The sequence below is a fragment of the Peromyscus maniculatus genome, chromosome 1 (genome assembly GCF_049852395.1).
Source record: "Peromyscus maniculatus bairdii isolate BWxNUB_F1_BW_parent chromosome 1, HU_Pman_BW_mat_3.1, whole genome shotgun sequence".
NCBI lineage: Eukaryota > Metazoa > Chordata > Mammalia > Rodentia > Cricetidae > Peromyscus > Peromyscus maniculatus.
Genome location: NC_134852.1, coordinates 70978251 through 71003305, shown reverse-complemented (window position 1 = coordinate 71003305; position 25055 = coordinate 70978251).

Here is a 25055-nt window from a genome sequence, read left to right as displayed (position 1 = left end):
ACAGAATGATCAATCTTTGTTTTTCCACTGTGAGGCATGATGAGAAGAGTAGTGGTGACCCTCTCCATCTGATTTCCTTTGGCTCATCTTGAGTCTATTTAAACAAGCTTCTGGAAATTTTCCACAGGTCTCAAATATACTACCAAGTCTTTCAAGATGTAACCCACAGTGAAAATGTTCACAACTTTTTCTTCCTGGCAGTTTCAAGTTTTTCTTTCTTAATTTTTTTCTCAATTTCATATTGGTTACATTTTTCTCTGAAAAAAAATATGTAGTATTTGGTGTGTAAAGCACTACTAATTTCTGTAGAATTATAACATAATGAGGTAATTTTCTATCCTACCTCTTCAATATTGAAAATTTTCATGTATCTATATTGTCTTAATCTGAAAACCCTAAACATAATAACATTATAAGTAATATCAGTGTTCTATTTTTAGATGAGGTATTGTGTTTTTTTAAAATTCTTCTTTTATTTAGCAATTGTATCTTTTAATTTGTAATTAAAAAATAACTCTATATAATATGTGTTTGTTCAACATCAAACATTTCCATGGTCTCAAATATTCGTTATAAAACAACATTTAGATAGTATCCTAGTTTTAAAGTACATTTTTTCCTTTTCCTGAAACAATTACTGAAGAATAAGAGGTTCATATCCTCAATTAATGCAGTCTATCCCTTTGAAATTTTTCTGGATCTTGATCCCTAATTGGTTCTTTCATTTTCCAATTATATTAAAATAAATGCTTTGGATTTATTTTCTCATTTTTAAATGTACAAACTAAACTTTATCTGGAGTTCAACATGTTTTTAGTTACAAAGGTCACTTAGTAAGTAGTTAAGTCAATGTGAGAAGTCAGTCTTTGTGAGCTAGATCAGGAAAACAATTTGAGATAACTCCTGTGTGGAGCAGTCAGATAAAGGCTGAACGATGATGATTATAGTATTATTTACCAATGAAGGCATTGAAGACACAAGTTAGAATATGTAACCACAAAGTAATGAATGATGTAATATTTTTTGATGTAATATTTTTAAGAGCTTTCATTTTACCTCAAATCTCTGATTTAGAAAGGAAATGTTACAGTATTAGAGAAGACAAGATAAAAGAGCAGAAGTTAAGAAATGAATCATTAAGAGCTGATACCCTGATTATCTGATCTATCAATTGTCTATAAAATTTTAAATGTTTATCCATGTAAAGTAGCCTATCTTTATAGGAGAAAAATGAGCTAATGATGACAGAAAGAAAGATAGGCAGAAAGAGAGTAATAGAACTCTCTGTGTGTCTATGATTCTTCACATAGGAAAGACAGTGCATTATTATCCACATTAGATTCCTGCTGCTTTCTTCTCATAAGAATGCTTGTAGCCTACTTGATCATGGTAATTATTGTTTTGATGTGTTCTTGGAGTCTATTTGCCAGTATTTTATTGAGTATTTTTGCATCAATGTTCATGAGGGAGATCGGTCTGTAGTTCTCTTTCTTTGTTGTATCCTTGTTTGGTTTAGGAATCAGGGTAATTGTAGCCTCATAGAAGGAATTTGGTAATGTTCCTTCTGTTTCTATTGTGTGGAACAATTTAGAGAGTATTGGTATTAACTCTTCTTTGAAGATCTGGTAGAATTCTGTGCTGAAACCATCTGGTCCTGGGCTTTTTTTGGTTGGGAGACTTTTAATGACTGTTTCTATTTCCTTAGGGGTTATTGGACTATTTAAATAGTTTACCTGGTTTTGATTTAACTTAGGTATGTGGTACCTATCCAAAAAACTGTCCATTTCTTTTAGGTTTTCCAGTTTTGTGGAGTAGACGTTTTTGAAATATGACCTGATAATTCTCTGGATTTCCTCAAGGTCTATTGTTATGTCCCCCTTTTCATTTCTGATTTTGTTGATTTAGATTCCCTCTCTGTGTATTTTGGTTAGTTTGGATAAGATCTTGTCTATCTTGTTGATTTTCTCAAAGAACCAACTCTTTGTTTCATTAATTTTTTGTATTGTTCTCTTAGTTTCTATTTTATTAATTTCACCTCTCACTTTGATAATTTCCTGGCATCTATTCTTCCTGGGAGACTTTGCTTCTTCTTGTTCTAGAGCTTTCAGGTGTTCTGTTAAGTTACTAGTGTGAGATTTCTCCAACTTATTTATGTGGGCATTTAGTGCTATGAATTTCCCTCTTAGCACTACTTTCATAGTATCCCACAAGTTTGGGTATGTGGTGTCTTCATTTTCGTTGATCTCTAGGAAGTCTTTAATTTCTTTCTTTATTTCTTCCTTAACCCATTGGTGATTCAGTTGAGCATTATTCAGTTTCCATGAGATTGTAGGTTTTCCGTAATTTTTGTTGTTGTTGGAATCTAACTTTAAACCATGGTGGTCTGATAGAACACAGGAGGTTATTGCAATTGTTTTGTATCTGTTGAGATGTGCTTTGTGGCCAAGTATGTGGTCGATTTTAGAGAAAGTTACATGGGGTGCTGAGAAGAAGGTATATTCTTTTTTGTTAGGATGGAATGTTCTGTAGATATCTATTAGGTCCATTTGGGTCATGACATCAGTAAGTCCTTTATTTTTCTGTTAAGTTTCGATTTGGGCGATCTGTCCAGTGGTGAAAGTGGGGTGTTGAGATCTCCCCCTATTAATGTGTGGGGTTTTATATGTGATTTAAGCTTTAGTAATGTTTCTTTTACATATGTGTGTACCCTTGTGTTTGGGGCAAAAAATGTTCACAATTGAAACTTCATCTTGGTGGATCTTTCCTGTGATGAGTATGTAATGCCCTTCTTGATCTCTTTTGATTGATTTTAGTTTGAAGTCTATTTTGTTGGATATCAGGATGGCTACACCTGCTTGTTTCTTTTTTTTCATGATTATATTTTTTATTATTTTATTTTATTTTACAATACCATTCAGTTCTACATAACAGCCACAGATTCACTTGTTCTCCCACTTCCTGCATCCCTCCATTTCCCCCCAGCCCACCACCCTTTCTAACCTCCTCCAGAACAAGGTCTCCCCTGAGGACTGAGATAGATCTGAGAGACTCAGTCCAGGCAGGTCCAGTCCCCTCCTCTCAGATTGAGCCAAAGTCCCTGCATAAGTCCCAGGTTTCAAACAGCCATCTCATGCAATGAGCACAGGACCTGGTACCACTGTCTAGATGCCTCCCAAACAGATCAAGCCAATCAACTGTCTTACCTATTCAGAGGGCCTGATCCAGTCGGGCAGCCCTCAGCCTTTGGTTCATAGTTCATGCGTTTCCATTCATTTGGCTATTTGTCCCTGTGCTTTATCTAACCTTGGTTTCAATAATTCTTGCTTATATAAACCCCCCTCTTTCTCGCTAATTAGACTCCCAGTGCTCAACACAGGGACTAGCCATTGATCTCTGCATCCAGATTCCTCAGTCCTTGGATGGGGTTTCTGGAACAACTATTAGGGTGTTTGGATGTCCCATTACCAGAGAAGGTCAGTCCCAGCTGTCTCTCGGCCATTGCCAGCATTTTTTTGTGGGGGTATTTTTGTGGATTTCTGTGGGCCTCTTTAGCACTTTGTTTCTTCCTTTTCTCATGCGGTCTTCATTTACCATGATCTCATATTCCTTGTTCTCCCTCTCTGTTCTTGATACAGCTGGGATCTCTGCTCTCTTTCCCTCGACCCTCGCCCTTCATTGCTCCCATTGTGTCCAGGTTGTTCATGTAGATCTCAGCCATTTCTCTGTCATTGGGTGTTCCCCGTGTCTTTCTTGGGTCCTGTTTTACAGGTAGCCTCACTGGTGATGTGAGTAGCAGTCCAGTCATCCTTGTTCCACATCTAGTATCCTCCTATGAGTGAGTACATACCATATTTTTTTCTGAGTCTGGGTTACCTCACTCTGGATGATTTTTTCTAGATCCATCCATTTGCCTGCAAACCTCATGATGTCATTGTTTTCCTCTGCTGAGTAGTATTCCATTGTGTATATGTGCCACAATTTATTTATCCATTCTTCAGTTGAAGGGCATCTAGGATGTTTCCAGGTTTTAGCTATTACAAACAATGCTGATATGAACATAGCTGAGCAAGTGCTCTTGTGGTATGATTGAGCATTTCTTGGGTATATGCCCAAGAGTGGTATAGCTGGATCTTGGGGAAGATTGATTTCCGATTTTCTAAGAAAGCACCATATTGATTTCCAAAGTGGTTGAACAAGCTTGCATTCCCACCAGCAGTGGAGGAGAGTTCTTCTAGTCAATGGTCGAGAGACAGCTGGAACTGCCCTACTCTGGTCATGGGATGGCCAAACACCCTAATAATCATGCCAGAAACCACTCTTGGGCATATACCCAAGAAATGCTCAATCATACCACAAGAGCACTTGCTCAGCTATGTTCATATCAGCATTGTTTGCAATAGCCAAAACCTGAAAACAACCTAGATGCCCTTCACCTGAAGAATGGATAAATAAATGTGGCAAATATACACAATGGAATACTACTCAGCAGAGAAAAACAATGACCTGCTTTTTTCTTAAGACCATTTGGTTGAAAAGTCTTTTCCCAGCCTTTTATTCTTAGGTAGTGTCTGTCTTTGAGTTTGAGATGTATTTCTTGTATGCAGCAGAAAGATGGGTCCTGCTTTCGTATCCATTCTGTAAGCCTATATCTTTTTAGAGGTGAATTAAGTCCTTTGATATTAAGGGATATTAATGACCAGTGATTGTTCATCCCTGTTATTTTTGGTGGAAGTGCGTGTGTATTTCTCTTCTTTGGGGTTTACTGCTGTGGCTTTACCTATTGCCTATATTTTCGAGTGTGTACCTGACTTTTTTCAGTTGGAATTTTTCTTCTAGTGCTTTCTGTATGGCTGGGTTTATGGATAAGTATTGTTTAAATCTGGCTTTGTCTTGGAATGTCTTTTTCATTCTGTCTATGATGATTGAAAGTTTTGCTGGGTATATTATTCTGTCTGACATCCATGGTGTCTTAGTGTCTGCAGTACATCTGTCTAGGTCCCTCTGGCTTTTAAAGTCTCATTGAAAAATCGGGTGTTATTCTGATGGCTTTGCCTTTATAGGTCACTTGGCATTTTTCCTTTACTGCTCTTAATATTCTTTCTTTATTTGGTATGCTTAGTTGTTTAATTATTATGTGGCAAGGGGAGTTTTTTGGGGGGTCTAGTCTGTTTGGTGTTCTATAGGTTTCTTGTATCTTCATAGGCATTTTCTTCTTTAAGTTGGGAAAGTTTTCTTCTATGATTTTGTTGAATACATGATCTGTGCCTTTCAGTTGATATTCTTCTCCTTCTTTTGTCCCTATTATTCATAGGTTTGGTCTTTTCATGGTGTCCCAAATTTTTTGGACATTTTGGTTTATGACTTTGTTGGCTTTATTGTTTTCTTTGACTGTTGAATCATTCTTCTACTTTATCTTCAATGCCAGAGATCCTCTCTTCCATCTCTTGCATTCTGTTGGTTATACGTGCATCTGAAGTTCCCAATCGTTTACTCAGATTTTCTATTTCCATTTTCTATTTTCAATTTATATTTCCATTGATTACATTGATGCAAAAATACTCAAGAAAATACTGGCAAACCGACTCCAAGAACACATCAGAACAATTATCTACCATGATCAAGTAGGCTTCATCCCAGGGATGCAAGGGTGTTTCAACATAAAAAAGTCTGTCAGTGTAATACACCATATAAACAAAGTCAAAGAAACAAACCACATGATCATCTCACTAGATGCAGAACAGGCATTTGACAAAATCTAACACCCCCTCATGATAAAAGTCTTGGAGCGGTCAGGAATACAGGAAACCTACCTAAACATAATAAAGGCAATTTACAGCAAACCAACAGCCAACATCAAATTAAATGGAGAGAAACTCAAAGCAAATCCACTAAAATCAGGAACAAGGCAAGGCTGTCTGCTCTCCACATACTTATTCAATATAGTACTTGAAGTTCTAGCCAGAGCAATAAGACAACATAAGGAGATTAAGGAGATACAAATTGGAAAGGAAGAAGTCAAGATTTCCCTATTTGCAGATGACATGATAGTATACTTGAGTGACCCCAAAGATTCCACCCAGGAACTGATAAAGCTTATAAACACCTTCAGCAACATAGCAGGATACAAGATCAACTAAAAAAATCAGTAGCTCTCCTTTATGCAATGGACAAAGAAGCTGAGAAGGAAATCAGAGATACATCACACTTTGCAATAGCCACAAATGACACAAAATACCTTGGGGTAAAACTAACCAAGCAAGTGAAGGACCTATATGAAAAGAAATTTAAGTCCCTGGAAAACGAAATTGAAGAAGATGTCAGAAAATGGAAAGATCTCCCAAGATCATGGATAGGCAGGACCAACATAGTAAAAACGGCAATTTTACCAAAAGCAATCTACAGATTCAATACAATTCCCATCAAAATACCAACACAATTCTTCACAGACCTGGAAGGAATAATACTCAACTTCATATGGAAAAACAAAAAACCCAGGATAGCCAAAAGAATCCTGTACAATAAAACAACCTCTGGAGGCATCACAATCCCTGACGTCAAGCTCTACAATAGAGCTATAGTAATAAAAACAGCTTGGTATTGGCATAAAAACCGACATGTGGACCAATGGAATCGAATTGAAGACTCTGACATTAACCCACACACCTATGAACATGTAATTTTTGACAAAGAAGCCAAAAGTATACAATGGAAAAAAGAAAGTATCTTCAACAAATGATGCTGGCATAACTGGATATCAATGTATAGAGGGCTGCAAATAGATCCATATCTGTCACCGTGCACAAAACTTAAGTCCAAGTGGATCAAGGACCTCAACATAAATCCAGCTACTCTGAACCTGCTAGAAGAGAAAGTAGAAAGTAGTCTTAAATGCATTGGCATAGGAGATCACTTCCTATATATAACACGAGCAGCACAGACCCTGAAAGAAAAAATTCAATCAATGTTACCTCTTGAAACTGAGAAACTTTTGTAGAGCAAAAGATACAGTCAAAAAGGCAAAGTGACAGCCAACAGAAAGGGAAAAAATCTTCACCAACCCCACATCTGACAGAGGGCTGTTATCCAGAATATATAAGGAACTCAAGAAATTAGACATCAAAACGACCAACAGTCCAATTAAGAAATGGGCTTTCAATCTAAACAGAGAATTCTCAACAGAGGAAATTCAAATGGCTGAAAGACATTTAAGGAATTGCACCACATCCCTAGGCATCAGGGAAATGCAAATCAAAACAACTCTGAGATACCCCCTTATGACTTTCAGAATGGCTAATTTCAAAAACACTGAGGAAACTTTATGCTGGAGAGGATGTGGAACTAGGGGAACTCTTCTCCACTGCTGGTGGGAATGCAAGCTTGAACAACCACTTTGAAAATCAATATGGTACTTTCTTTGAAAATTGAGAATCAATCTCCCCCAAGATCCAGCTATACCACTCTTGGGCATATACCCAAGAAATGCTCAATCATACCACAGGAGCACTTGCTCAGCTATGTTCATATCAGCATTGTTTGTAATAGCCAAAACCTGGAAACAACCCAGATGCCCTTCAACTAAAGAATGGATAAATAAATTGTGGCACATATACACAATGGAATACTACTCAGCAGAGGAAAACAATGCCATCATGATGTTTGCAGGCACAGGGATGGATCTAGAAAAAATCATCCTAAGTGAGGTAACCCAGATTCAGAAAGACAAATATAGTATGTACTCACTCACAGGAGTATACTAGATGTGGAACAAGGATGACTGGATTACTACTCACGTCACCAGTAAGGCTACTTGGAAAACAGGGTACCAAGAAAGACACGAGGATCGTCCAATGACAGAGAAATGGCTGAGATCTACATAAACAACCTGGACATGAGTGGGTGTAAGGAAGGGTGAGGGTCAAGGGAAAGAGAGTGGGAGATCCCAGCTGCATCAAGAACAGAGAGGGAGAACAAGGAATATGAGATCATGGTAAATGAAGACCATATGAGAAAAGGAAGAAACAAAGTGCTAAAGAGGCCCACAGAAATCCATAAAGATACCCCCAAAAAAGACTGCTGGCAATGATCAAGAGACAGCCGGGACTGACCTACTTTGGTGATGGAATAGCCAAACACCCTAATAGTTGTGCCAGAAACCCCATCCAAGGACTGAGGAATCTGGATGCAGAGATCCAAGGCTACACCCCGGGTGGAGCGCCAGGAGTCTAATTAGCGAGAAAGAGGAGGGTTTATATGATCATGAATTTTTGAAACCAAGGTTGGATAAAGCACAGGGGCAAATAACCAAATGAATGGAAACACATGAACCATGAACCAAAGGCTGAGGGCTCCCCATCTGGATCAGGCCCTCTAAATAGGTGAGACAGTCGATTGGCTTGATCTGTTTGGGAGGCATCTACAGTGGTACCAGCTCCTGTGCTCATTGCATGAGTTAGCTGTTTGAAACCTGGGACTTATGCAAGGACGCTTGGCTCAATCTGAGAGGAGGGGACTAGACCTGCCTGGACTGTGTCTACCAGGTTGATCTCAGTCCTCGGGGGAGGCTTTGCACTGGAGAAGGTGAGAATGGGGGGTGTACTGAAGGGAAGGTGAGGGCGTAGGAGGGGGGAGAACAGGGGAACCCGTGTCTTATTTGTAGAACTGAATGGTATTGTAAAATAAAATAAAAGGAAAAAAAGAATGCTTGTATTATGGTGTACCATTGTCTATTGTTCTATGAGTACTATATTCTTTTTTACTTTATTAAAATTGTGAGTTTATTTACTTGGATACTTGTCAGTATTTCCATATCTGACCACAGTTATTACTATGTGCTGAATAGCATTCTATACATATGAAAAAAAAAAAGAAAAAGAAAAGGGTGGAGCGCCACTTTTAAAATCAATGCAGGAGTTTTAGGACCACATTCTTGGTCAAGAATATAAAGAGATTTATCAAATACAGGTAGGAAAGAATACACTCATAAGACAAAATAAATTAATCTGAATAAGATTTAGTTAATAAAATTGGTGAGGTAGAAATACTTTGTCTTCCTTCATTTCTTCAACAGTGGGTAATTGGTTGTTCTTTCTATAATACAAGATGTCCACAGCAAGTAAGTCTAAATGGAGAGGAAAGAAAGAAGATTCTGCAACCTGCTGGAGTCAGTTTACTCAAGGAACAATTTCCTTTCATTCCATTTACCTAATTTTAAATTTCTTCTTAGTGAAACAGAAAAGAAGTGTTTGGATTTTTTTAAATCTTCTGGTGTCTTAGATAGGGTTTCTATTACTATAAGAAGACACCATGACCATGCAACACTTATAAGGAAAACATTTAATTGAGGTGGCTCACTGAATATCATCTGCACAAATTCCAAGCTCTGCTTCTCCATGTCTGATGTCTAAACCCTTTCAGATCTGCAGCTCCATTCAGCTTTGTTGACTGCAACACTCTTGTTCTCTTGGGCTTCTTCTATTCCCAGTTATCAGTGCTCCTCAGCAGGTATCATATAACTGGCATTTCTAACATTATGGCTTTTCCAAGGAAATACAGGCTTCAATTCCACAGCTTCACCAAATGATACCTCTTGGCCTTCATTGAGGGACACCCCCTGACACATGCCTGGCCTCAGTATTTTTCTTATGTGTGCAGGCAAACTCCATAACCACTTTCATCTATGCTTAACTCTAAACACAGAAACACATGCCTGAAGATGTCAAGTTATGCTGCTTGTTGAGGATGGAACATGGCCCCCTCGTTCAATTACATCTTCACCAGATCTCTGTTTTCCATAGTTTTCTTCATCGCCTAAGCTTGGCTGTCCTGAAACTTGCTCTGTAGACAAGGCTGGCCTCAAACTAAGATATCCACAAGCCTCTGCATTCACAGTGCTAGGATAAAAGGTATGAACTGCATCACCTGTCTCTAAGCTTTTCTTTAGTTCCTTTTCACAAGTAGGAGACTTAGCTGGCTGAGATGTTGCTCTGAGGTCATCACTATCTATATTCCATTTCTTTTCTTTCTTTATTAAGAAATTTTTATTCATTTTACATATCAACCACAGATCCCTCCCTCTTCACTCTTCCTGCCTCCCTCCCCCAGACTTCCCTCTGCAACTTACCCTTTATCGCACCTCCAAAAAGGTAACGTCTCCCATGAGGACTTAGCAAAACCTGATACTTTCAGTTGAGGCAGGTCCAAGCCTTCCCCCACTCCATATAAAGTCTTTATAAGATATCTCATCATAGGTAATGGGCTCCAAAAAGCCAGCTCATACAGCAAGGATAGATCCTGATCATACTGCCAGGGGCTACTTAAGCACAACAAGCTACACAACTGTCTCAATTATGCAGAGGGCCTTGTCCAGTCCCATGCAGGCTCTACAGCTGTTTGTCTAAAGTTCATGAGTTCCCACTAGCTTGGTTGGCTTGTCTCTGTAGGTTTCAACATCATGACCTTGATGCCCCTTGCTTACAGAATTCCTCTTATTACTCTTCGACTAGACTCCTGGATTTCATCCTTTTGCTTGTCTATAGATCTCTACATCTACTTCCATTGGGTACTAGATTAAGGCTCTATGATGACAGGGTATTCACCAATCTGATTACCAGGGTACGCCAGCTCAGTCACACTCTCCACTATTGCTAGTAGTCTAAGATCAAATATATCTAAAAAGCATACTACATTCCTTAATCTATTTATCTCCTAGAACATGGAATTTAACTTCATTTCACTTCCTGGTACTCTTTTTCACCTCAAAAATTACATTTTGTAATTTACCTTGCTCAGCTTGCTCCTTTTCCTTATAAATCTTCATTTGAGTTATCACTAATAACCACACTATGGTGTCTATAGTAGGCTGTTTTGAGATTTCCTCTGTCAACAGAGTTAATACAAAGAATTTTCCTTTAGCCTCAGGCAGATTCTTTGAAGAAGGGCAAAAACAGACACTTTCTTCACCAAAATATTACATGCCCAGTCTCTAAGACATAGTAACATCCTTCACCTTCAAAATCTCTTGGTCCTCCAAGTTCATCAAAGCACATTCAGCACCACTGTCTTCTATGCTCCTACAAGGATGGCCCTTTATGCAGCACTGAAAACATTCAACTGCTTCCCTTACCCAAATTCAAAGATTATCTTACCCTAAACAAAAGCATGGACAAGCCTGTAGACAAAATTCTAAATGGTCTTATGAAATAAGAAACACAGAGCCAAATGCAGAGTAAAAGACAAGAGATCAGAGCAAGAGCAACTACTATCTTATCTGACCACCTTGTGCCATTGCTTCCTCCAGAGAGAGTGAACTTCTTTGTGATTGTCTTTTTATTGCCTTTCTGTTCTGCTTTCTCATTGGCTCTAACCCAGCCACATGACTTCCTCATCACTGCCTATATATACAGACCTCCAGTTTTCTATGGGATTAAAAGTCCAGGTCACTTTGCTTTGCTATGTCCTTGACCTCACAGGGACTCTACCTGACATGTGAGCCAGTCTAGAGCATGTGCTACCAATGCTGGACTTCTGCTTAATGGCTATGACCTCTGATCTCCAGGCAAGTATTTTAACATACAAATAAAATCACAATATCACCATACAGGCCTATCTCAACAATACCCTAGTCCCTGAAAGCAATGCTTATCATAGTTAGACTTTTTATTGCTATAAAGAGACACTATGACCACATCAAATCTTCTAAGGAAAACACTTATGTCTGTGAAGCTGGATATCTCAGCTTGTCTTCAGTATATGTATGAATCTCACAAGAGTAGGCTCTAATGCCAGTAAAGGAATGAACTTGTCAATAAGGGCAAGCAGGCAAAGAACAAAAGCTTCTTTATTCCATGTACTTTAGATAAGCTGCCAGCAGCTGTTATCATCTGTTCTTAAGGTGGATACCCCATCTCAAAAGTTTAAGATTTAGGTTGAGTCTTCTCGCTTTTAGTTAATTCCAGACATAGTCAAGTTTACACCACAAATAGGTGATGCTTATCAATATTATTTAATAACAAGTAGTTGCACCACTAAACTTCTTATAAAAAGACAGTATTACTCTAATTCTAAAACCAGGGAACCATAAAACAAAAAGAAAAATCTGCAGGCTAACGTTTCTGATATTTATAGAAGCAAAAAAAAAATCCTCAACAAATATTTTCAAAGCAAATAAAGGTGCTTAAACAAATTATGCTGCTAATGGAAATGTAGCACTGGAATTCAAGCAGTGATTGCTGTTTCAGGGGACCTGGGTTCAGGATCCAGCACTCACATGGAAAGAAATAACCCTTAATCTGAGTTCTAAAACCCCAATGGATCAAAGACCTCAATGTCTTACCTGAAATGTCAAAGCTGTTAGTAGAAAATATACTTAATACTCTAAAAGACATAGCTGTTGAGATGAACTTTTTAAATAAGACTCCATTAGCTTACAAGTAAAGACCAGCAATGAAAAAATAGCACCACATAGAATGTTCAGTACAGAAAAGGAACAAATATCTATTGAAAAGGAAGCACAAGTAGGATAGAAAACCTTTGTCAAGAAGACATTGAATCTGACAGAGAATTACATAGAGGAAAATGCTGGGTTCCAAGAAATGATTTCTGACTACCTTTCAATCATTATCTTGTATACTGTGATTTTCCGAGCCAGATTGTCCTGGAACTCACAGAGTCAATTCTGCCCCTGCCTGTTGATTGCTGGGATGAAGCAATCAACCCAAAGATGAACATATCTTTGTGGACAGTAAGATGATCCAGTGTATAAAGTGCTTCTTGTAGAAGCTTGACCACCTCAGTTTGGTTTCAGGACTCATGTAGCTTTTGAAAGAAAAACTAATTCCACAAGGTTTCCTCTGTCATCCATGTTCACATTATGACATGTGCATACCCACACTCCACTACATCATTCATACACAATAATCATAAATATTTTTTTCTTTGAAAGGTCTAATATGTATTTTTATCAAATTATTGAGAAGTACATACTTTGCTGGATAGACTCAGGTCAACATCACAAAACCTAAAGTCATCATGAGGAAGAAATCTCTATTTTAAAGAAATGTCACCAATATTGGGCATAGGCAATAACCTAACTATGACAAGTTTGTACCAGGATAGTGTGCTAATGCTGTGACAGACCAGACCATGTTGTTTGGGGAAGTGTTTAGAAGGATTTTCTAACTTGGCTATAGAAGATATTGGTTTTAAGAGCTCAGTAAACTATTCTATTGGAGCTTGGGATATAAGAATATTGGGAGCACTGAAGACAATGATGTCCTGGCTTGTGAAGTGTCAGAGGGAAGCAAAGATGATACCCGGCCATTTGCTCTAAGAATTGGTAGTTCTGGTTAGCTGCGGATGAAGAATCAGCTGTAATTAAGGAGATATCAGAAGTACTAATGTGAATCCTTTGCTTTGCTGGATAGTGGATGCTGGCCACCTGGGGCTAAACAAGCAGTTTTGATCAATGAGTGATATGCAGCATCATAAAAGTGAAGTCTTCTGGAAAGTGTTTCCTCCTGGTCAGCAGACACAAGCTGTGCTCCAGAATTGAACACGTTTGAACCTCCTGTTAGCTACTAATCTTACTAATTTAAGAGTCACCTAGGTGGCACTGGTTTTGGAGGCATGGAGGAGTCATGGAGTGTAGCTGAGACTTGGCATTGTGTGGCTGTGGTGGAGGCTGTGAAGAGAGCCCAGGAGAGGCTATTAGTGAAAGTGTAGCCCAGTTTCAGCAAGACTCCCCAGTGTTTTTAGGCTATGAATACCAGGTGATGACCAACAAGATCACTAGCAACAGTGTAGTGGAGCTAGTGAGAACCTAGAAGACAAGCTGTGTGTATGTTACAGAGAGGAGAGCTGAAGAAATGACCCAGACTCTAGGAAGGACCCCTGAAGATAGTGAGTTGATTCCAGACATCATATTTTGAGTTTTTACACATGGGAGTTTGACTTTGCTTTGTTCAGATTGTTCCTTGTTTCTTCCCTCTTAAAGAAAGAAAGTATTTTTTTTAATTTTACAGGATCCCACAGTTGAGATATTTCAATTTTTTTTTAAAAAATGAAATTTGTGAGCCTCATAGAAAATTTGATTTTAAAAGACACTGAATAGTTTTTAAAATACCAGATTTATAAGGCATGGGCCTTTAAGGCTTTTAAATGATTTATATTGTAAGATGTTTATTAATGTGGGATTATGGAGAAGACCTAAAAAGAAAAAGTAGTGGCTTACAAGTGAGATATATTATGTGTCAACTTGACAATAGTTAAAATGTATGGGATAGTGTTCTGTCATCTTCACACAAACTGAAGATATCTATGAGGAAGGAACCCCAATTAAAAAAAAATGCCTCCATAAATCAGGCTGTAGGCAAGCAGGTAGAGCATTTTCTTAATTGCTGATTGTTTGGGGAGGGAACATGTAATTGTGGGTGTTTCCATCCTAGGGCTAAGGTCCTAGGCTCTGTGAGAAAGCTGGTTGAGCAAAATAGCGGTGGCAAACCAATAAACAACACTCTTTCAGTATCTTAAATCAGAAAGGGGCTTCTTATTCCCATTAAAGTTATGCCACTTTTACAACGCTGAACATGTGTTACCAGGCCAGTCATCACTGTAGTTTGCAAAGTTCATAGCTGTGTTAGAGTGATGAATGCTTTTCTCCTCTGGTAGCATGCATAGAATCTTTTATCAGTAAGAAGGCCAGCCACTGAGGACAAAGGTCCCAATTAGGTACAAATTGTTTCTCTTGGATCTCTTTCTCAGGCATGTGGTATTTTATGCACTAGGGTCTGTGACTAATATTAAAGGATAATCATAAACAATGAAACAGCCATCTGTGGTTCTTCAGAATTTCATTAGCTGACAACACCAAAAAGGTTCACCATTCCTTGAACTGAACTCTACTTGCTCTACTGTGGTATCTAAATGGGGTTTGGACACCCACTATAGAAATGTCATTTAAACTTTTTTCTTTTTTAATCTCGATATTTTTTGTTTGTATTTTTTTATTTTAGTTTTCAATACATCCTAATGCAATTTCTCCTCCCTCCACTCCTCCCAGGCTCCCCTCTATTTGCCCATATCTGCTCTTCCTCTGTTTCACTTCAGAAAAATGCAGGCTTCCCTAGTATATTAGCTGAACACAGCATTACAAGATATAATAAGCCTAGGTAGAAATCATCATGCTAAAATGCTTAGTGAGGACACCCAGTATGATCAACATAGTAAAATGGTCATCCTACCAAAAGCAATCTAAAGATTCATTGCATATCCAATCAAAATTCCAACACAATTCTTTTGAGACATTAAAAGAACAATACCTAACTTCAATGGAAAAAAAAATGGAGGATTCCTGAAACAATGCTAAACAATAAAAGAACTGCTATAGCTATCACATACCTGATTTCAGGCTGTGATACAGAGTTATAGTAATAAAAACTGCATGGTATTGGCATTAGAACTGACATGTTGATCCATTTAAACTCTTTATATTTGTGTGTGAGTTTGTATATATTATATTATTATTATTATTATTATTAATTATTATTATTATTATTATTATTATTATTATTATTAGGAAGCTCTGCAAAAGTACTTTTTCAGCAGGTTTTTCTCACTATTAATCCCTTCACATGTTTCCACCTCTGACTTATTTTCCCATGCTCCCCAACAAGTAATACTTTCTGATCCACAATTCCTCTTTCACACTTCTTATCACCCTGTTCTTTCTCCCCTCCCTTGGAAGTTATCCATGGTTCCTTGTTTAAGATCTATCTTTATATAGTACAGACTTTTAAGGACTCAATTAGTAATTTTTTCCCTGATTTCATGGGATATAATTTTACCAGGCTTTCTTCAGAAAACTTTGTTCTCAAATACAATGACATTGACGTATCTTTATCATTTCCTACATAGTAGCTGACAATTATAAGGCAAAAACTTTATGTGTCATTGATCTTTCAAAAAGCTCACATTTCAAGTTAGATCTCTGCGCTTCTTTTCTGTTGTTTGAGGTATAAGCTGCTGCACCAGCCACCTGCAGTTCCCACTCAATATGTAGAAAGACAAAAATAATATTTGATACCATTATTTTAATTTTTTATTTACTTTTGTTATTATTGAGACAGATCTCAATATGTAATCCTAGATGACCTGGAATGTACTTCTTAGACCTGGCTGGAGTTAAACTCAAAATTAACTATGTCACACTACTTTTAAAGAGTTCGAATTAAATGCATGTGTCACCATACCTGGAATTTGATACTAAAATTTTAATTGTAAAAGTAATCAATGATAAAAGCAAAAAGCACATTTAAAATGGGGCAGGGAATATTTTGGGTATATTAGCTCACACATATAGTCCTATCATTCAAGAGATAAAAGCCAAAGGATTACTACAAGTTTGAGGACATCATACGTTACAGAATAAGACTCTTTCTCAAAGTTCCAAAATAAAGAAAGGATGGAGGACAGAAAAATTAAATATAGGAGAAAAAAAAGAGAGGATAACTCCAATATTCAGAGCCAAGGAAAAGGCAAGAGATATGAATAAAATAACTGTTGCGTGTAAACTGGAATTATGTGCAATAAAAACAGGGATATTGGAGAAAATGAGTCTAAACAAATATGACTTCTGCCAGGAATGACAAAAACAGTAACTATGCATTTCTTTATAGTCCCAGATGGTATACCCTGTATCCCTTGGTTGAATTTTAATATCTGTTAATTTCATACTTCAAGGACTACTCTAAATATACATGTTAACTAACAAATGAATTAGGTCAGCATAAACACTCTTCATTATACAGATGTGATAAGCAATACGCAGAAAGTTAAGTAACTCACTGAGCTAAAACTATTGACAATGGTAGAACTGAAATCACAGACACATATTAAAAAGGTATGGTTTTTACCAATAGAGTTTCACATTATAGATTCATTCACACACCTCATACAGTTAATTTTATTCTTAGATACTATTGACATGGTTATTCTCTATTTCCAACTTGATGAAATCTAGTATCTCTCTGAGTTAAAGGCCAACCTGGTCTATAGAGCTAGTACCAGGACAGCTGAAGCTACCCAGGGAAACCATGTCTCAAAGAAAATACATCAAACAAAAAAGAATCATGTTTCGATTATACTTCATAGATGTGTGTGAAAACAAACTATAATACTTTGAAAAAACACTGTAAAACCAAGCTGCCATATTCTAGAACATTTTTTGCCAAGATTGGTATCCTTAGTAAAAGCCTTTACACTAAACAATTGACTTTCTGTGTCCTAGTCAGGAACTCTACAACACAGTGCCTACAAAATCATCATACTGACAATTTTACAAACATATCCACAATTAGTTATAACTTGTAGGATTGGAACTCTATTTTATTTTAAAATACATGGATTTCATTAGGTGTTTTCAGAGTCCGAATGCCACCGTCACCTACAATATATAAGTACATGCAAAGGAAAATAATTTGGTTTTCTGTTTTGCTGGCTTCTAGCTAATCCTTGACTTTTGTGACTACTGTACAAAATCTGGAAATCAGATTAGTCATAATAGAACAACTTTTAATGTCTGTGTTAGGAGGCAGATGCAGGTGGAATGCTACAAACTCAAGGCCAGCCTATTCTACAAAGCCACTTCCTGGTCAGAGAGTGCCATTGAAGGCAACACTGTCTTTAATAATAACAGAACAGCTAAGTCTTAGTGAAAACTTTCTGCCAGGCATCCTCTCAAATTTTAAAAAAGAAAGCTCTACTGCATTGTAGTTTCCCTGTCTTTTCTCATGTTAGGAATCAATATTTGAAAGCTATATTGACAATGCAAGATGACAGGAGTATCTTTTCAGCATACTTTAAAGTTCCCAAACTTGGCACAAGCCGCCGAGGGACTGATTGTCCAGAGCATGGTGGTTTCAGTGTAGCCATCCCCTCCTCACAGTATTGCATGAGTAAAGATACAAACGTACTTATCTGTTCATTACTAAATTGCAGCAAATTCAGCCACACCAGGAGAACTCCTGAAAATGCTGCCATGAGACAGGAAGCAGGGTATGTATGCACAGGAGTTGAGATTGCTGTCCTTCCTGTTGTAAGAGGAGATTGTAAGAGGCTGTGCACCTCTAACCTAGGAGAATGGCAGCTGTTTTTCACTTGGCTGCTACAGCAGCTGCTCTTTGTCTCTTTCCCCTATTTCCACAGGCACAACATAATGAGATTCTTAAAGGCACTCTCCCTAAAATGACTACGTGGAGGAGGGAGCTGAATAAGGCAAACCCTAGGGCTTTGTTTACCCATGTATCAGCAATGAAAGATTCCCTAGAAGAAACCCTGTGTTCTTCTTCCATCTTCCTCTTCAAACTGGAGTGGAAAACCTTAACAGGGACAGTACTTCCAAAGGAGTACATTGTGTCTATTTGGAGTAGCCAACATTACTGATGGAAATATGTTTCCTTTCAAAGCCACATTTGTATTTTTGCCAATCTTTCCCTTTCATTATTTAATAGTGCACAGTACAGGTTTCCAATTTCAAAGGTGATTCAATATATCCCTATGAATTTATTTTTCCCATGTAGTTTTTGATCATGTACTATTAGGTGAATATCATGTTACAGTGACTTAAAAAATGGAATGTGTACATATTTAAAATTCAGGAGGTTATCTAGATTTTGTTCATTTGTTTGTTTGCATTTTCAGAAGGGATCTGGCTTACCAAGGCATAAAAGTGAATAGGAGAGCTGAAGAGATGATTCACCTGTTAAAAGCAGCTCATAATCTGCAAGAGGACTAGAGTCCAGTGCCAGCCCAATGTCAGGAACATCATCATAACTCTAGCTTTGGAAGCATACAGAGCCACTGCACTCCATTAACACCTCTACATGTGTGTTTACTTCACACACACACACACACACACACACACAGAGAGAGAGAGACAGACAGACAGACAGACAGACAGAGAAACACACATATACAGAGAGAGAGCAAGAGAGAGAGAGAGAGAGAGAGAGAGAGAGAGAGAGAACACATACATTATTAAAAACAATAAAATCCAGCTAATCCTGATGGCACATAATTTTACTTTCAGCCTTCAAGAGGCAGAAGCTGGTAGATCTCTTGGAGTATAACCCCAATTTGGTCTACAAACTGCATCCCCAAACCAGCAAGCTGTAATCAGTGATACTGTCTCAAAAATAAATAATTAACATAAAATCTATATCACAGCAAGGATTTTTTAAAAAGTGAGTAAAGAAATTTCATCATTGAATGGCAACCCAACACTTGTGGTGATATTTTATTTGTACTGAAATGTTATTTTAATTTTATGTTAATAAATAAAGTTGCCCTGGGGTCAGAGCTATTAGAGCCATAGTGAGAGCGTGGTGGTTAGAAGAGCTAGGTAGATTTCTGTGTGTTCAGGGATACAGCCAGTATTGGAGACATACGCCTTTAAGACCTGGAGGGCGGTACTTACAGGCAGTGATGAGGCAGTCATGTGGTTGGGTTTACAACCAATGAGAAGGCAGAACAGAAAGATTATTTAAACAGGGACACAGGAAGTACCTCCCTCTCTCGGGGAAGCTAGGAGCACTGCAGGAGGTAAGATTTTATCTCTGAGCTCTGACCTCTCGGCTTTTCTCTTTTACCTTGGCTCTGTGTTTCTTATTTTAATAATACGATTGGTTACATCTACATCTGGCGCCCAACGTGGGGAGAATCCATTAAAAACTGCTTGGGGCCGGCTCCCTAGCCGGAGCAGCCCGCTCCCTAGCCCCAGCCCAGGTCTGCTTGGGCTCAGGCCGGACTGTGAGCTGCTTGCTTAAAGCCAGTGCTACAAACAGCTCAGGCCTGCCCTGCTAAACAGGGCCCCTGGCTGTAAAGCCAAGCCTTGACTCGGCTCAGAGGGAACAAGTGGCTGGCTTTAAGCTTTAGCCGGCTACCCCTTCGCTTTCACTTTCACTTTCACTTTCGCTTTCTCTCTTGCTTTCTCTCTTGCTTTCTCTCTGTCTCTCTGTTTCTCTCTCTCTCTCTCTCTCTCTCTCTCTCTCTCTCTCTCTCTCTCTGGATTTACACCTAGGACTCTAGGTGGCTGTTTTGAAATTCGCTCGGATTTCTACTGTTCTACGCAGATTTGGTAAGTCATAAAGGAAACTATTTAAAAGACAAATTTTTTCCACATTTAAAAAAATGGGTTTCTTGTGTACATTGGAAGAAAATTGGGTTTTGTTTGAAATTTTAGGCAGTCTGACAATGGAACAACTATATGAAAAGATTAGTATTATGGGAATTATGCAGTTAATCACCATGCTTATTCTCATTTTACTATTTAAAAAGATAGTCGATTTAAGTGCCAGGATAACAGCTTTAGAAAAACCTGTTAATTTTAACAGTGAAGTTGGTTCAAGTTTGGATCATAAGGTTACAGAAAGAAAGCCTGTTTTCACACAATCATCCTTAATTTATCCTGTAACCGTACAGCAGATGCCTGATCAAATGGCTACACAAAATATCTGGGCTCCAATTGAACTGATGGATTTTAAAAGGTTTAAGGAGGCAATAGTATCTTATGGCATGCATTCCCCATATGTAAAGCAAATGTTAAACTCTTGGTCAACATATAATAGGATTATACCACAGGACTGGCGGGACCTTGCACAAGCTGTTCTGGAACCCAGCCAGAGAATTCAATTTCTGACTTGGTTTAAGGAGGAAGCTAGAAACGTAGAAACACAATGGAGGGATAAAGGAATACAAGTTTGTCAGGATCAGCTTATTGGAGAAGGCCAATATGCTTCAATACAAACACAATGTTTATATGATGTTCAAACTGTAATTTTATGTCGAATGGCAGCCTTGAATGCATGGGACAGAGTTGATGAACCAGGAAAAAAACATGAGTCATTCACAAAGGTTATGCAAGGCCCTAAAGAATCTTTCACAGATTTTTTAGAAAGACTGGCTTCAGCAGTAAACAGAATGGTCTCAGGATCAGAAGCTAGTAAGGCAATAATTGAAGCTTTGGCATTTGAGAATGCGAATGCAGCATGCAAAAGAATAATCAGGCCGTTAAGGGCAAGATCTGCACCTTTGGAAGATTGGATTAGAGAAACAATTAATGTTGAGGTTGATGAGCATGATACGTGGGTAGGAGAAGTAATTTCAAAAGGTTTGAGGAGTGTTAGATGTTTTGGGTGTGGAAAGCAAGGACATTTTAAAAGGGACTGTAAACAGGTCAATCCTAGAAGCAATGTTTCTTCAAGGAACAATGGCAACAGAATGCCCCTTCCTTCTGGAGTATGCAGAAGGTGTGGTAAGGGAAAACACTGGACCAACGAATGTAGATCAACAAAGGACAGACAGGGTAATCCTTTGCCTCAGTTTTCGGGAAACTCCCGGAGGGGCCTCATGCAGGCCCCCATAGCAAAACCAGTTCAAACCTTTCCTGCAGCTGTAGAGGAAATCCCTGCTCTGAGCGATTAAATAACCAAACGACTATTGGAATAAATCAGGCTGGTCAGGATGATGAAAAAGAGAGAATAGAAAATTCAGGAGAAAACATAAAGAAAATTTTTTGGCAAACTTCTATTAATGAACAGAGACCAAAATTAACGATAAAAATAAATGGTGTTTTGTTGTCTGGTCTGGTAGACACAGGTGCGGACATTACCATAATTGCACCAGAATTTTGGCATCCAGCTTGGCCTCTTCAGGAGGTAAACGTTCAACTGTTAGGAATTGGGACATTATCTGGAGTGAAACAGAGTGCAAGATGGCTGGAATGTATAGGTCCAGAAGGACAGAGAGGAAAATTAAAACCATATGTCGCTAACATAGCTATGAACCTGTGGGGTCGAGACTTGTTGCAACAATGGAATACTCAGATTAAAATCCCTCCAATCTCAGAAACAAATCATAAACTAGCACATGTTTCTGAGAGAAATATTAGAAGGCATTATTTTGAGTGGTCACCAGCCATCCATATTATACAGGAACAGGGCACAACAACTGATAATCTTCCAAAAATACCAACAGCTCTACCTTTAAAATGGTTAACAGACAAGCCTGTATGGGTTCAGCAATGGCCTTTAACAACAGAGAAACTCCAGGCTTTAGAAGAGCTGGTAGAAGAACAGTTAAATGCTCAGCATATTGAACAGTCAACCAGCCCTTGGAATTCTCCTGTATTTGTTATTAAAAAGAAATCTGGTAAATGGAGAATGGTAACAGACCTTAGAGCAATTAACAAAGTAATTCAGCCGATGGGCTCTCTACAATCTGGAATTCCTTTGCCTACTCTGTTACCAAAAGGATGGCCTCTCATAGTTATTGATTTAAAAGACTGTTTCTTTTCAATACCCTTACAAGAAAAAGACAGAGAAAGATTTGCTTTCACAGTGCCTACTTATAATAATTCTCAACCGGTTAAAAGATTTCAATGGAGGGTCCTCCCACAGGGAATGTTAAATAGCCCAACTCTGTGTCAATATTTTGTACAACAGCCATTGGAAGTGATACGTAAAAAATTTCCTAAATCTATAATTTATCATTATATGGATGATATTTTACTAGCTGACTCAAATGCAGATACTTTAGAAAGAATGTTTGAAGAAGTAAAGAAAATTTTGCCTTGCTGGGGATTACAAATTGCTCCTGAAAAGATACAAAGAGGAGATTCTATTAATTATTTAGGATATAAAATAGAGCTACAAAAAATTAGACCCCAAAAGGTGCAAATTAGGAGAGATAGACTACAGACTCTTAATGACTTTCAAAGATTATTTGGAGATATTTCTCATCTACGAACTATTGTTGGGGTAAAAAATGATGAACTGACTAATTTGTTCAAAACCTTAGAAGGTGACAAGGACTTAAATAGTCCAAGAGAATTATCACCTGAAGCTGAGAAAGAATTGGCCTTGGTAGAAAAGAAAGTACATGAAGGGCACGTGGATCGTATTGATCCAAAGCTGCATTGCATTCTGGTTATTTTACCCTCTAGGCATTCCCCTACTGGAATATTAATGCAGAGGGAAGATATTATATTGGAATGGATATTTTTACCAAATAAACCAAATAAAAAATTAAAAACTTATGGGGAAAAAATCTCTGACTTGATTTGGAAAGGAAAATTGAGACTTCGTCAATTAGCAGGAATAGACCCAGCAGAAATTGTCGTACCTTTAACTAAGGAGGACATTGAAAAATTATGGACAGAAAGTGAACCTTGGCAAAGAGCTTGCAGTAATTTTTTGGGAGAAATTAACAGCAAATATCCCAAAAGCAACAGAATTGATTTTATAAAGAGAGCTGATTGGATCTTGCCTCGAATTGTACGGCAAAAACCCATATCTGGAGTTCGTACATTTTATACAGATGCCAACAAACAAGGAAAGGCAGGTTACAAATCAGAAAATTTAAGTAAAGTGGTACAAAGTCCTTATAATTCAGTGCAAAAATCAGAATTGTATGCTATTCTGTTGGTATTAATGGATTTTTCAGAACCTCTCAACATAGTAACTGACTCTCAGTATGCTGAAAGAGTGGTATTACATATTGAGACTGCAGAATTTATCCCTGATGCTTCAGAATTAACTTCACTATTTATTCAATTACAAGATACAATCAGGAAAAGGAGTCATCCTTTATATATAACTCACATCCGATCTCATACTGGTCTGCCAGGCCCTCTAGCACAAGGCAATGATGAGATTGATAAATTATTGATAGGAAATGTGCTGGAGGCCTCAGAATTTCATAAAAAACATCATGTCAATAGTAAAGGTTTAAAAAAGGATTTTCCCATAACCTGGCAACAAGCCAAAGAAATAGTAAAGAAATGTCCTACTTGTTCCTTCTATAATCAAACACCATTACCAGCAGGATGTAACCCAAAGGGTACTCAGAGGAATGAAATCTGGCAGATGGACGTGTTTCACTTTGCAGAATTTGGAAAACTGAAATATGTACACCACACTATCGATACTTATTCAGGATTTCAATGGGCAACTGCTTTGAGTTCTGAAAAAGCTGATTCTGTAATCACTCATTTGCTAGAAGTTATGGCCATTATGTGTATACCTGCACAAATCAAAACTGACAATGCTCCATCATATGTCTCTGTTAAAATGAAACAGTTTTTTGTTTATTACAATATAAAGCATATTACAGGTATACCACATAATCCTACAGGTCAAGCAGTTATAGAAAGGTCAAACAGAACTCTAAAGGATATGCTAAATAAACAGAAAGGAGTAACAAAAACCCCCAGAAATAGACTGCATAATGCTCTATTAACTTTGAATTTTCTGAATGCCAATGAGAAAGGAACAACAGCTGCAGAGAGACATTGGGTAATAGAAAAAACTACAGAATTAAATCAGCCTATATACTTTAAGGATGTGCTGACCTCAGAATGGAAGCCAGGGTATGTATTACGTTGGGGACGAGGTTTTGCTTTTGTTTCTATAGGAGAAGATAAGCTGTGGGTACCATCAAAATTGATAAAGGTTCGATTTGAACAAGAGAAACCTCTTAATTAGAGGAGGTGATAGTTCATCAACCAGCATGAACATCCAATTTAAACTAACTTGTACCTGTAACACATGTCTTTTCATTTAATCAGATAATAACTTGCCAAAAAGGAACATCCCCAAAATTAGTCTTGGGGGAAGGTTTTTGTTTTTGTCTTTTAGGAGAATGAAGGTTAAGGAATCTGAAGGACACAAGACAAATGAGACAACTGAAGAAAAGGGACAAATCATCTATCCCAGGAAACAGAGTATATTGGAGTATATGGCATATGGGTATATATTATCTAAAAAATTTTATGTCTTCTTAAATGTTTGTTTCTGCTTTTCTCTAAAGATTTAACACTATTGGCTTTTGTCCTGTCCCATAGCAGAAAATGGCTCTTTTATTCTGTCATGATACAGGGAGTTTGTATTTTCATTTTAACAACATGCTTGAGTTTAAAGAAGGAGAGAGCCATTCTCCAACTCCAAAGTCAGCTTTAAATTTTAATTGAACTGGGACTATTAGAAAACCAATAGATGCTACGATGC